This window comes from Globicephala melas, chromosome 3 (genome assembly GCF_963455315.2).
Source record: "Globicephala melas chromosome 3, mGloMel1.2, whole genome shotgun sequence".
In the NCBI taxonomy this organism is placed as follows: domain Eukaryota; kingdom Metazoa; phylum Chordata; class Mammalia; order Artiodactyla; family Delphinidae; genus Globicephala; species Globicephala melas.
This window is the reverse complement of record NC_083316.1, coordinates 2392560-2406815: the sequence shown is the minus strand read 5'-3', so window position 1 is coordinate 2406815 and position 14256 is coordinate 2392560. Positions and strand designations below refer to the sequence as shown.

General features: G+C 42.6%; 1 long non-coding RNA gene across 1 annotated transcript; it reads right to left on the bottom strand.

The window, feature by feature from the left end:
• Positions 1-458: 458 nt before the first annotated feature.
• On the bottom strand, positions 459-4891 carry LOC132596978 (uncharacterized). Its single transcript, XR_009563266.1, has 3 exons — positions 4809-4891; positions 2378-2556; positions 459-893 (listed from the first exon to the last, which is right to left on the bottom strand). It is a non-coding gene; the product is annotated as an uncharacterized lncRNA (long non-coding RNA).
• Between the last annotated feature and the right edge of the window lie 9365 nt (positions 4892-14256).

Below are 14256 nucleotides of genomic sequence, written 5' to 3'. Positions count from 1 at the left end.
GCTTCCTATAATAGAGGTCAAAGCGATCGCTTTAAAAAATGGATTTATCATACAGTTGAAAACACGTTAGCCTTTGTAAGTGAAAACAGATAAAGGATGTCGAAAATGCTGGAATCTTAGAATGTGTTCTGTGTTCATACAGGCTATGTGAAAGCATCATTTGAATATTTTAAAGCCTTCTTTTTCTTTTTGTTAAAAACACACTGTCTTCAAGAACACAGACCCCATGAATCACCTTTTTTAAAGGGGGGGGGGTGCGGTTTAAAGTTCCCATGCAGCCTACGTCATGAATAAGCTGCTACTGAAACATCCTGTGCTCTTGATAAAGTTCTAAGACCTTGGTGATTGTCTTTATCATGAGAATCATACACAAATCCCACACGTGAACTGTTTAGACTTCCATTTTTAATTATTCATGAAATGTGCAGAAACATGGTCCAATGCACATTTGAGCAAAATTTGCTAATGCCCATGAACAAATCATAATCACCTCACCAGGGAGTCGAGGTGCAAGCTCCCCTTGAATCTGTGCCTTATTAGAACCTGCTGCTGCCACACTGACAGCCAGCCCATGGTGACGGGTCCCCAGCTCCCAGACTTGGGGGCCTCGGCTGTGACGTCTCTACTCTCTCGACCCAAAGGGAGCTGCATTCAGCAGCTTTCTCAGATTTCAGCAGGTTTCTCAGATTCAAGGTTGATGTATCTGTGCTGAAGATACAGCCCAGCAGAAGGGCATGTTTCAGCTTTGGCACCTGGAGGAAACTTAGCTTCTGGTGTGACATCATACATGACGTGGCTTCCCTGTGGGTCCATCTGTGCAGAGGCAGGGGTAACCGCCAGGAGACTCCAACTCTTATGGGATGGAATGAAGTGAGCTTACTAACACTGATGGTCTGAAATTAAAAGGAAAAATATCAGGAAGCCAAGATGGACACAAATATGAACAGGTCACCCACACAAGAGGAAAATGTTCAAACTTATTAACTAGCAAAGAGATGTGAGTTACAATGGCACACATACAATTGCCTTTGGAAGATATTCATTAGCACTAATTATTGTCAGGCATTCTTCCAGACTCTGAGGATACAGAGATCTATGAGATAAGTGTCTGTTCTCCAGGGATCCTAATCCAGTGGAGAGGGATGGGCAAACAAACACACAAGACCCCAGGGAATGATGAGTGATGGAGATAAAGCAGAGTGGGGTGTCAGGAGAGGTGGTCTTGGGTAGCAGGCTGGGGTTTAGCAGGGACCAGACCAAAATCAGCTAAGGGAGTGTCTAGGCAGAGGGAGTGCAGGTGGTCTTGGCAGGGTCTTCTGCAAATTCAAGGACAGGGGGAGGTGGTATTGTGGTAGCAGAGTGAGGTGGGGATGATAAGGTGGAGGGGAGTAACAGGTAATAAGGCCAGAGAGGAAGCGGGGCCAGGTCTCCACACTCAGGGAGATGGGAAGTCCCGTCAATGGGATTCCACATTGTAGTTGCAATATGGATATATTTTAAAGTAGAAATGACAGAATTTTTTCTTGAGTTACACATTGAGTGAAAAGAGAGAGAGAGAGAGAGAGAGAAAGGATCTAATTATGACTCTAAGATCTTAGTTAAAACAAATTGAAGAATGTAGTTATAGCTTACCAGGATGGGGAAAACTATGGGAGAAGAATGTTTGGGGATAAAGATTGAGTTCCTTTTAAGACATGAAGATTGAGATGCTTCTTGAACATCTAAGTGGAAATATTGAGAATGTAGCTGGACTTACAGGACTGTAGTTCAGGAGAGAGGTCTGGATTGGAGGGATAATTTGTGAATCACCCGTGTATAGGTGGAATTTTTAAATGACAGTTGAGTGTTATCCTCTAATAGTGCAAGTAAAAGAAACACTCAGTGAGGTAGAAGAACTAGGAGTAACTTTTCAAGAGCCAGTGGAGGAGATTTTTTTTTTTTGAAAGAGCAGTTGATCACATGTCAACTATTATTAACAGCTCAGATAAGCCAAGATCAGAGAATTGCCCACTGGTTTATGTTCTGGACTGAATTGTGTCCCCCAAAAATCGATATGTTGAAGTCAAACCACTGGTATCTCAGAATATGACTGTATTTGGAGATAGGGAATTTAGAAAGGTAATTAAGGTAAAGTGAGGTCACACAGGTGGGGCCCTAATCCAATATGACTGGTGTCCTTATAAGAATAGGAGATTAGGACACAGACACAGGAAGAAGACAGCCATCTACATTCCAAGGGGAGAGGCCTCAGAAGAAACTAGTCCTGCTGATATCTTGGACTTCCAGCCTCCAGAACTGTGAGAAAATAAATTACTGTTGTTTAGGCCACCAAGTCTGTGGCACTTTTTCACAGCAATTCTGACAAAGGAATACTCACTTGTCATATGCAGTGACTCGGCACAATGTTTTCGGCAGACTTTATTGGTTAGCAGACCAATATTGATTCCTCCTTTCTCTACTGACCTGATCACATTTGGGTGACCATGTACCTGACTCTGAGGATGGTCCATGATGGTCCTTTCCTCTTTGCCAGTGATTTAGTCCAGGGACCAAGTTCTGTTAAGAGATGTAAGAGGACATATGCTAAGGCTTCTGGTAAAGGGCCTCCTCCTCGACAATGGAGAGATGCATGAGTAGATGGTCCTGATGCTGCCCCCTCTTTGCTTCCTTCTCTGGGTTCTGACAGCCAAGGACTGAAACTAGAAATTAACAACTGAAAGTGCCTCCATCCCGACCCATTCAGAATCAAACAACCCACATCCAATTCACAAGTTAAAGAAATCACAGTGGAGTTATGACCATATACGTAAAAAATATACATATTGTAAAAGGACAGCAAATCAAATTTAACAGAAAAAGGCAGAAAAAAAATCAACACTCTTTAGAGGAAGAGAATATAATTCAGAAGCCCTACAATAAATTATACACTAACTCCAGCACATGTTAAAATTATATATATATATATATATATATAATCAAAAAGCAAGAAAAAATGGCAAAGAATCAAGAGATAAAATATTCAATAGAAGCAAATAGGAGATAAATCAAATATTGTCATTAGTGAGTAAAGACTTCAAAATAAGTATGACTAATATGGACAAATGGACAAACAACACTGAGCAAAATATAATCAATAAGCTTTCTAGAAATACAAACTGCAAAATATAATTTTTTAAAAAAGTATATTGACTTAATTTTAAAATTAAAGCAGAAGATAGAATTTATAAACTTGAAAATAATTCAGAATATAGTATTTGGGCTCAATTTTAAAGATAAGAAAGAATGGAAACAGCAGAACAGAGCATGAGAGAAATATGAGTGAAGATATGAATGAGAGAATGAAACAGAAGCAATATTGAAAAGTAATTACCCAGAACTTTCCAAATGATAAGACATCAACTCACAAACAGCTAATCTGCTTACAACTCAGCAAATTCAAAGCACAATGCAGAGATAACTGCAATTAATCATATCATTGTCTGATTGTTTAAAACCAAAGATAAAGGGGAATATTAAAAGCACTGGGGGTGGAGTGGGTATCCATTAACTTCAGGGGAAGAGGAGGGATGACCACCTGAAGCTCTGAAATTTTATCCTCAGTGAAAATATTGCTCCAACATTACAGGAAAATAAAGATCTTTTTAGACAAAAGCTGAGAGTATTTGTTTCCATCAGATTTCACACTATTGAAACTATGAAAGGGCCTTGTTCAGGAGAAAAGACAAGGGTTCCAGAAAAAAGCAGAGAACTGGGGAAAAAGAAAGGTCATTGAAAAAGAAAAATGTATCAATAATTTTATAATATATTGTCTTTAAAACAAAAATAATAACAATGAGGGGCTTATAACCTGTATAGAAATAAAACATATGACAATATGTGAGAGAAGAATTGGTGTAAAATCAAGTTAAATTGCTCTTAGAGGTTTCATTGTTTGGGATATAGAAAAGTGCCAACTTAAAGGAGTTAATGATAGGTAAGGATCCATTTTTAAAAATTTTTGAGATGACTACAAAGTGATAATAAACAAAATAAAAAAAATCTACTAGAACAGATAAAATGAAATAATATATTGAATTAAAAAGAAGACATTTAGTGGTGTATATAAAAGTAATATGTAATTAACAAGTAGCATTTATATTTGGATGGTTTGGCATGTGAAATTCTATCAACCTAGTTCACCCAGATTAATATGTTAAAAGAGAAAAAATAAAACATGTTATCTCATTAGAGAGAGAAAAATATATAAAATTCAACATTCATTCAAGAAAAATTCTTAGAGAACTAGGAAGACATCTTTATTGCAATAAAGCTATCCACTAAAGGCTGCATACTCCTTAGCAATGGGAGATTAGAAGCATTTTTATTAAATCAGGAAGAAATCAAGGTTACCTCTCATCACTCTCTTCTATTTAACATTTTTTTTTACAATCGACAATTCAAAGACATTATATATTTAAAAAAGAAATATGATGAATAGGCATTGGTAAGGATGAGACACTATTTTCCTTGTTTCTAGAAGACATGATTATCTATACTGAAAATTCCAGAAAATCAACTAACTCTTGCTCACTATAAACTATTCATCAGGATTTCAGGATAGAAAACAATATAATACCAATAACAAGAAAAACAGCTGTATTCACTTCCTCCAAACTCACCATACACACAAAGGTAAAGATACAACTTGTACAACAGCAACAAAAATTCTAAGAATAAATCTATGAAAATAGGACTAGGAAATTTATGGGAGAAGTTATAAAAAAAAATACTGAAGTCTTTTAAATATAACCACTTAGAAGTACCCTCACCTCAGGTGTGTGAGTTCTGTATGAAGAAAGTTGAAAGCTTTATTGGCAGGAAACATCATGACAAATGAGGAGGGTTCTTTGCTGTTTCTGATTTGGGGAGGGAGGGACTGGGTGGGACGTGTCCTCACACTGCCTGCACCATGCATCAGCTCTGCCTCTGTTCATTGTGAAACCCAGGCAAGTTGCCCAACCCCTTCTGCCTCAGCTTTCTCTTCTAGAAAATGCTGACAACAGCACTGATGCGATCAAAGTACAAGGATACATAAAGCACAGTTGCTTTGTTTCTCACCACACAGAAGAGCCCCAGAAATGCGAGCTGCCCTCTCCCACACTTGCCCAGACATAAGGTTGTCCCCAGCCCAGGTTTTCACCAAGACACAAAATGTTCTAAACTTCAGCTGGAACATAACAACAAAAGTTGACAACAAAATGTTTAAAAATGAGGATGCAACTCGTCATACTAAGTGAAGTGAGTCAGAAAGAGAAAGACAAATACCACGTGATATCTCTTATATGTGGAATCTAAAATATCACACAAATGAACTTACCTATGGAAGAGAAACAGACTCAAAGACATAGAGAACAGACTTGTGGTTGCCAAGGGAGACGGAGAAGGGATGGATTGGAAGTTTGGGGTTAACAGAGGAAAACTATTATATAGAGAATTGATCAACAACAAGGACCTACTCCATAGCGCAGGGAACTATATTCAATATCCTATGATAAACCATAAGGGAAAATAATTGTTTTAAAAGAATGTAAAGAACAAATGAGAATGACGAAGGGGGTCTAGTCACTCTCAATATGAGATGACGTTGTCCACTGACCAGTACTCGTCCCCAAGCTGATGGTCAGGAGAACAGAACAGGCTCCTTGAAGCTGACCCTACTCTGGTTCAGTACTTGTTCTGTGGCCATAAATGCAACTAACAGAATAAGGAGGGACACATTATTCAGAAAATAAATTCCCAAAATAAGTATTTGAAAAAGATGACAGAAACTCAAATTATATCCTTTGAAAAATATTCTTCAAGTGGATTAAGAAATTACTGTACAGAATAAACTATTTTATCTTTATCTGATCTGAGGAATGAGACACTTCAAGCACATTTAGCAATGGAAAATCTCCACTGCAATGGAAGGTTATGATATTAAAAATATCCTAAATGGAGAAAAAAAATATTTTTACAAATCCATTTTTTTTCAAGTGAATTTGTAATCCATGTGTCAGATTATTATTCTTAAAGCATAATTTCTACCAAAAAAATCAATGGAAAAAAAAAAAGACACGTATGAAAATATAAGGTTAGAAACAAAAATACTCCAAGTTAGGAAATGATTTTCCAACATTATTGCATCCAGATAAATTGCAAGTTAAAGCTTTGCCTGGTCTGCCGGATTTCAGCAGGCAATGCTGAGTCCTGTCCATGACGCCCCGGGACACCTCTGTCTGAGTTTCAGCAGGATTTTCAATCTGGCACACATTTTCCATACAGCAGTTTGACGATGTGTAGTAAGAGCTTTTGCACGTCCACAATTTCAGCAATTCCACTCGAGGAATCTCTCCTAAGAAAAGACTCAGGGATGCAGTCAGCAGTCTCAGCTGAGATCATGGTCCCAGCCTTGTTTGTAGGAGTGAAAAATGCACCTATGCAAATGTCCGGGACAGAGAAATGTAAACATGGGAGAGTGTATTAGGGAAATGTAGGTACCCATAACAGCTGCAATTTTCATGTGCTAGAGAGACATCTATGCATTACAAATATTAAGAAGAAGTGCTTCAAACATGAATCATGATTACTTCTGAGAAAGATTCTTCCACTTTACAAGATAATATAATAATTTTATAATTGAATAAACATCATTACAGTAGCTTAAATTAACTTTAAAAATACACATTGTAGGCTTCCCTGGTGGCCCAGTGGTTGAGGGTCTGCCTGCCGATACAGGGGACACGGGTTCATGCCCCAGTCCGGGAAGATCCCACATGCCGCGGAGCAGCTAGGCCCGTGAGCCATGGCCGCTGAGCCTGCACTTCGGAGGCTGTGCTCCACAATGGGAGAGGCCACAACAGTGAGAGGTCCACATACTGCAAAATAAATAAATAAATAAAAATACACATTGTGACCATTTAAAACCGTACCTGTGGGGAGGGAAGGAGAGAGACAGGCACCCAGTAGATGAAATTGAACAAGTATGGTCCCCCCAGGAAGTCGTCCTAGTAAGGGCACCCCTCCACCCAGGAAGCCCCAGAAGGCACATGTCCAGTGGTCTCCCAGAACGGCCCCACCTCCTCCCTGAGCCTCTTCTTAAGGTCTCCACCATAAACTCAGGAGAAAGACAGGACTGCAGTCTTCCTTTGTCGCGTCTTCAGAGGCTGCACCTTTGGGGCAGGGAACATCAGTTAAAGATCAGGGGCTTAGCAAGAGGCTGGGGGTTGCCCTGCAGTTGGATGACCTTGCCTGCTGCACCAAAGCCCCATGTCTATCTTTATTGATTAGCTTCTATTAATAATCCTATAGGATTGACAGGCATGTTGCAGGGCTGGCTGAGAGACTGTGGCCAGAGGGGTTAGGGAAACAGTCAGCATCCCTGACTGAGGCCCTGAGTCACTAATAAAGAGCCTGTGGTGTGTTTTGTAACTTGGGGGCCTGGGCCACGGCTCACTTCAGCTGGGTAATTATCGAACTGACCCTTGTAATATTCAAATAACTATCACTTCCTTTCTAAGATCTGACCTTTGCCTGGCTCTCCTTGGAGCAGTTTCCCAACCCTGGGGATGTCTTGTTGTGGAGTCTGTGTCTCAGGAGCCCCCTGCACACCAGAGGCAGGAAGGATGAGGCTGTGAATTAGAGAGTCGAATCAGGCTCCAGTCTTCTGCCTTCAGGTGAGGAGGACCTGCAGCCACCATGGTCCTGGGAGCGTGTGAAAGCTCCATGAGACAGCAAAGTAAAGAAATAGGCAGTGCCTAAATCAAAGCACTGCACTCAGCTAACCTAAGGGAATTGTCCGATATTCTGCAATGCAATGAAATGTGACTTTGGTAAATCTCTCTGTTTGAAACAACAATACACAAATGAAGCAGTAAAAATTCCAGGGACATCCTGAGGTGGTCACATAGACGTATGGAAACAGAAAGGCATAGTAAACACATTTGCTCTGTAGAGATGCAAAGGGAGGGATAGAGTTGGGAAACATCCTTAAATGAAGGGATTTGAGGCCTCAAAGTAAGTGAGAGGGATGAATAGCTGTCTGTTTATGCCTCAAATAATAAAGCATTAAAAATGTTGATTTGCCTTTTTATCTCAATTTTGTTGTTCTTTTACTCTTTGCTCGTAATAACTATTTCACAATGAGCTACTGTCAAGACAGAAAACTCACAAGGTCAAGATCTGAGCAGGTTATCTGGGTTCTAAAACTGCATAAAGGTAACCTGGGAACTTGTTAAAATGCAGGTTCTGAGGCCCTGGACCAGACTTACTAACTCAGAATCTGGATGCGGGATGTGAGAATCAGGATTTTTATCACGGTTCCTGGATGAGAAATACTGATGAGAACACAAGGGGCCCAGCCCCAGGAGAGCATGAGCCTGGAGGTTCCCCATAACACTGACTGGCCAGGGAGCTGCCCCCTTGTATCCCTCAGCACATCTTCCATGCCTAGCCAATTAGTACTGAAGCAGAATGACGCACCAGGACAAAATGTGGGTCCCGGGTCCCGTTTGCACAGTTTGCCTGTGTAGGAAGAAATGGCATCCAATGTTCCATTGTCACCTGAGAAACCACTGGAAGTCACAGAATCATCCTGTGAATAGCATGCAAAGGCCTTGGGTCCCACAGGCAAACAGACCCAGCAAGGTGAACCAACCCTGTTGTCTTGCCCTCATGGGCTCTGGGTTATAGATGCCTGGCGGTATCCTTGGCAACCAAATCAAACTTCTCCTGCACTGTACACTTTCCTGTTGAGAACTTGGAGCTTGAGCCAGGTTCCTCTCCCCTCCCCAAGAGGACTCTGAGGGATTGAGGAACTAAGTTTCCAAATGTCCTGATCATTAAGATACTTGAACATTTCCTGCGGACAGATAGCGAATCCCTGAGCTGGCCTGAAACCCTAGACCCAGGGGCCATGTAGAGTTGCACGGTGTTTATGGGACAAAGGGCAGATTATGTTTCAATTGGACACTAAAGTCTCAATAAAACTCACAAGAAAGCTAAATCATCATCACAAACAAAATGAAAGTAGCCTGGGTTCATATTGTAGCTACACGGATATGTCATCATTAAAAAACAATCAATAAGCTTCTGCCATTTTTGATGCACTCCTTGCTGTAGAGATACTTAGATGTGCTTCAGTACTCATTCCTGCTGACCAGTTTGTTTAGACTTTAAGTTGCAGCCCCATGTGACATCCTCCAGATGCTTGTGTTTGTCTGTCGGTTGGAGGTGGGTTGCCTCCAAAGGCCTCTGACCTCTTCTGCAGTCGGACCTCAACTCTATTTTGTAGCTTTTTCCTCAGCTGCACCCCTTACCAACCCTCTGGTTCAGCCACATTGAATGAGGCCACCAGCAGTTGGTGTATTGGCATGGCAGGCTCTAACCCTGCCTGGAAAGCACGCATCCCAATCTGTGTCCCTAAAAACACTCCAAGGCTCAGCTCAAATGCCACCACGTTTAAAAAGCCTTACTCCTTCCTGGCTCCCAAGGAAGCGTGTCCTTTCTCTGAATGTCCACCACTCTCAGGACAAGAGGAAGTTGGTGTGGTGAGGAGGGACTCTGGAGCCAGGCAGCTTGACTCTCAGCCCCGTTCTGCCACTTCCTGCTTGGTGTGATCCTGGACACACCACCTCACCTCAGCTCCCCCCACGTGAAACGGAGAGCATCATAATGCCACCTCACAACGTTATAAAGCGTATATAAAACATATATATAGCTCTTAGAACCAACGGTTTGTTACTGTTAGGAGGCTCTTCTCTTGTCTTCCTCCTGCACACATGCCCACACTCCCATAACTCTCCAGACGTCTAAAGTTTCAAGAAGCCTCTTACCCACATGTCACCTTGATACCTAGTGTGATGCCTTGAATATGGTAGTAAGTGAATATGTAGAAATATGCATTATTTCTATGAGAATACAATCTTTCTACAAGAAGTAACCTGGTCTAAATTTAGACAGATAATATCTGAATGAACTTGACCGCCACAACAATGACCTAGATTGTTCCTAGCACCTCATACCCCACCAGGCAAAAACCTATTTGTTTACAATATTTTGCTCTCTGCACATTAGTCAGGATTTTTTTTTTTTTTTTTTTTTTTTTGGCGGTATGCAGGCCTCTCACTGTTATGGCCTCTCCCGTTGCGGAGCACAGGCTCCGGACGCGCAGGCTCAGCGGCCATGGCTCAGGGGCCTAGCTGCTCCGCGGCACGTGGGATCTTCCCGGACCGGGGCACGAACCCGTGTCCCCTGCATCGGCAGGCAGACTCTCAACCACTGCGCCACCAGGGAAGCCCCAGTCAGGAATTTTTGAGCCCAGAGTGAGCACAAAAATGTGCATGGTGAAATGTCTAGGTATAGAATTGAGCTCAGTTTATCCTTCTAAGCACTGCATTTGTTTCCATAATTTAGGTAAATGCTATGGTTAATAGTTAACTAGGATGACTTCAACAAGGATCACAAAATTTACCTACCTTTACAATACAAACTGTACTGATTTTTTTCTATTTACTACTCCTATTTTAAAACAAAGCACGGTCTATTTGGGCTTTGCCTCTCAATTTTTCTTGATCTTCACTAGGTGATAAATGCACCTTAGTAACGACATAAAAAAAAAAAAAACTATTCTATTCAGGGAGATGCAGGATGCTCTGTAGATGGGTGGATTGCATTTCTTTTGCATTTTCAGAAATAAACCCAGAAAATCTTAATTGCTATGAAAATCTAGTCAGCATTTATTTAAAAAATATAGCATAATAAAAAATGTTAATCCGAAAATAAACAAGTATATAAAAGAACTGTAATAACCTTTTCCACTAAAGAGATAATTACATTTTTTTATTTTCACAATCTAATTTTGATGTTTCTCTTAACGGTATGTGATTAAAAATATTTATATGTTCAGATGTCTGATGATAAGTTTCTGGATAATTTAAAAACAGATTGTTAGAGCTACTACTTTCCAATAGAAGGGTAAAAACACACAAACACTATCTGAGGACATAAAAACAATGATCTATATTCTTACATTATTTCTAAAATATTTGACAAGATTAGAAATCATCATTATTTCTGATAGTACAGAATCTGTTTTAAATTTCATAATTATTATTTACCAAAAGCAATTCAGATTGGGTAAACACAATGAAAAAATACACAGTAATTAATTTTTCCAAGCAACCTCCTGGATAGAACCAGGGCAGGCAAAATGCCAGATAACAGAGAACCTTCAATAACCTACAGCACAAGTGTATTTGAAATACAAAAGCAGTTCACGCTCTCTATTCCAATGGCTGTCAGTGGTGCTGGCACCTGGGCCGTAAACACCCAGGGTCAGTTACTCTTACCCAGAATTAACTCGGATGGGAAACTAGCCGCCTGGCTAATTCCCTCTAATTGAATGTTGTTTAATCACATCGTTTCCCGGACCAGAATTCTTAAACTTACTATTTTTTTCTTTCTGTTCCTAACTTGTTTGCCCTCACTAATTAAAGAAATGTGCCGTGTTTGAAAACAAACAAAAAATAATTGGATATGCTGGTAGGAAAATTGCCCAAGAGATCATGCCAAAAACGTGTGGGTGATTCAGAACGAGCAGTTCCCCTCCTTTTTTGGTTTCAATAGCTATTTTAAGTTGCCGGCTGAATAGGCACAACTTGGCAGGGCAGCTAAGAATAGACGTCCACCCGTCCCTCTGAAATGCAGGGGAGGCTGGCTCGGAACCTCCCGATTCCTCTGGGCTTCTGCAGAGATTGATCTAAGGAGAGCGCTGTCACTTAAGACCCAACTTTCATTCCACGCTGTCTGCAGTTAGCAGCGGAGAAAGTTTAATTCTGAACTGTGAAAAGATTCAATAAGTCACCACAAATCACCCCGGCTGAAGCCCAAACTGAGTAATTTACACAGCACTTTGTGATCTTCAAACAGTTTGCAGTGGGCAATTATTCATGCCCGACATGGGGCCGCTGGGTCCAAGCTCCCTGTTTGTTCTAAGGCCGAGGAGAGGTGTTTGAAAACCGCAAGAGACGACCAGGGGCCCAGAGATCACGGCTAATGTGACACCCCCAGGCCTAATCTTCTTAGAGCACTGGGATAAAATAAGTATCCATTACAAAATCGCCCTTCATCCTGCCCCCTTCTGAGCCCGGCCACTCTGATAGTCAGCTCGGAGACAATTGTGCGATTCTAGACTTAATCAGGTATTAGGCGCTGAGGCAGGAGGAGAGGGGCTAATCTCCATATTTAGTCCATCTGTACTGGTGGACCTGACTTGCCTGGCCCCGATAGATCAAAAGGAATTGGCAAAAATCAGATTAAGGCTGGAGAAAGGGGGGAGTTTCGAGCCGTGTAACAGGCACATGTTTTCTCCCTGCCTTGGATGTGTGTCCATTTATTAAGACCATGCGGTTAATCCCACGGGCTTATAGCGCATTGTGCTTGCCTTTTCTTCTTCTGCCCCTTCTTTCAATCGGAAAAAAAAAGAAGTCATTAAAGTGAAATATTGTATTAATTATCAAAATATGAGCCCTGCACATCGAGGGCTGGTGGAGTTGCCCGGTTTAGAGAAGTCCAGCAATTTGGGTGTGCAGTACAGCCCGTGGGCTCGCTTGTCCGCCCGGGAAGGGGCAGAGGCCTGGCATTTTCTGGGGCCGAGACACACGGTGGAGCAGTGTGAAGTCAGCGGAAGAGAAGATGCTAATTATTAACACAGGCTGCCATGGAGCCGGGCTGGCGGTGGGGCAGGTGTAAGCGCAGCTCCGCGACATCTGATCTCCTGGCGTCACCACCTTGCTGCAGATCTCTGAGACGGAGCCCGGGAAACATATGGGATTCACCAATTAAACTGGCTCCTGTTTCTTCCTTTAAAACGTGCTGCCACGTTAGACACAGTCGGTTATTTTCTTCCCGGCTCCTCCGTGTGGTTTTGTCTGCAATACCATCTTGCCTCTGCGGTTCCCGCCGCTGCCTCTACCCACGGGTGCTTCCAACCCAGGTCGCGTGGACAGATGGATAAGGAGGGCGAAGGATTCACACTCTCGCCGCTGTTGGCCGTCACCTGCTGTTTGTAAACAGTGACATGTGGCCACCAGCCGTGTCCTTCAAGCGCCGATAAGTTAAACGTGCAGGCGGGCAACCTTGAGCTGGCCCCCATCTCATGATGGACACGGCGCACAGCTCAGCCTGTCCCAGGCGAGGATGGAGAGAACTTGCTGCGAGAAAGGAAACATGGTCAAAGGAGTGCGGGCTCCTCTCCTGGAAGGCTGACAAAGTCCCTTCTTTTTCAGGAAGCCCCACGCAGTGCCAGAAGACAGCCACATGGCCGCTGGATTTTGGCAGTCGAGTCACCTCATTAGAGTGGATTAAGTCGTGATGCTGAGAAGGATAAAAGGTGAACAGCAGAGCGAGAGGACCGCAGCCGCGGCAGCGCCGAGTGTCATCTGTGGCCGACGTGTCACCGACTCTCACCCATGTGGTTCACACTTTCAATTTCCTTCTGCAGGAACCGGGCGGTAATTGCAGAAGCTGGTGCTGGAGCCGCGCGTGGGGGGCCTCCCAGCCTTCGTCACCTCCTCTTGATGCTCAAATCCAGATATGTTCAAAGGCAAAGGTCCAGAGCCTGCGGATTCCCCCCGGGACCTGGGGAGGGGGTGATGCCGTTCAAAAATGAACAAATAAGAAATGCACCACGCTTGCAGGATGGCAATTAAATTAGCCACCACTGTCTGAGCCTGGCTCAGTCTCCAGCGTTTGGCAGTGAGTCGCACTGGTGAATCCCCTCCTTTGATTCTGCCTCACAAGACTTAAAAACACAACACAAGGACAAACTCAGGTGTCCCCTGGCGTCCTGCCTCTGCCGCACTTGTGTTTCTGCAGGTGCGTCTTTATCAACTGGGGTCGCGTCTGCGTTCCTCCCAGACGCGGTGCCATGTTGCAGTTTCCCCGTCAAGCTGGCTGTGCTTTTCTTCTGCTCAAATTATAGGAAATAAAGAAAACCAACTCCAGATGTAAGTGATTTTATGAGCAAGGGGTTAAGGAGTTCAAGAGGATTTTAGATTGTTGGGAAGACAGAATTGCATGGGGCAAAGCCAATCTGTGGTCAGGAAGGAAGGAAAGGACAGGAACAAAGCAGATCAGATAAACACTTGGAATAAAAATAAGGAATTGTCGGACAGCTCTCCTGACTTGCCCATATTTCCCTATCTCCAGCTGTCAAGGGGATTTTTTTTTTTTTAAGTG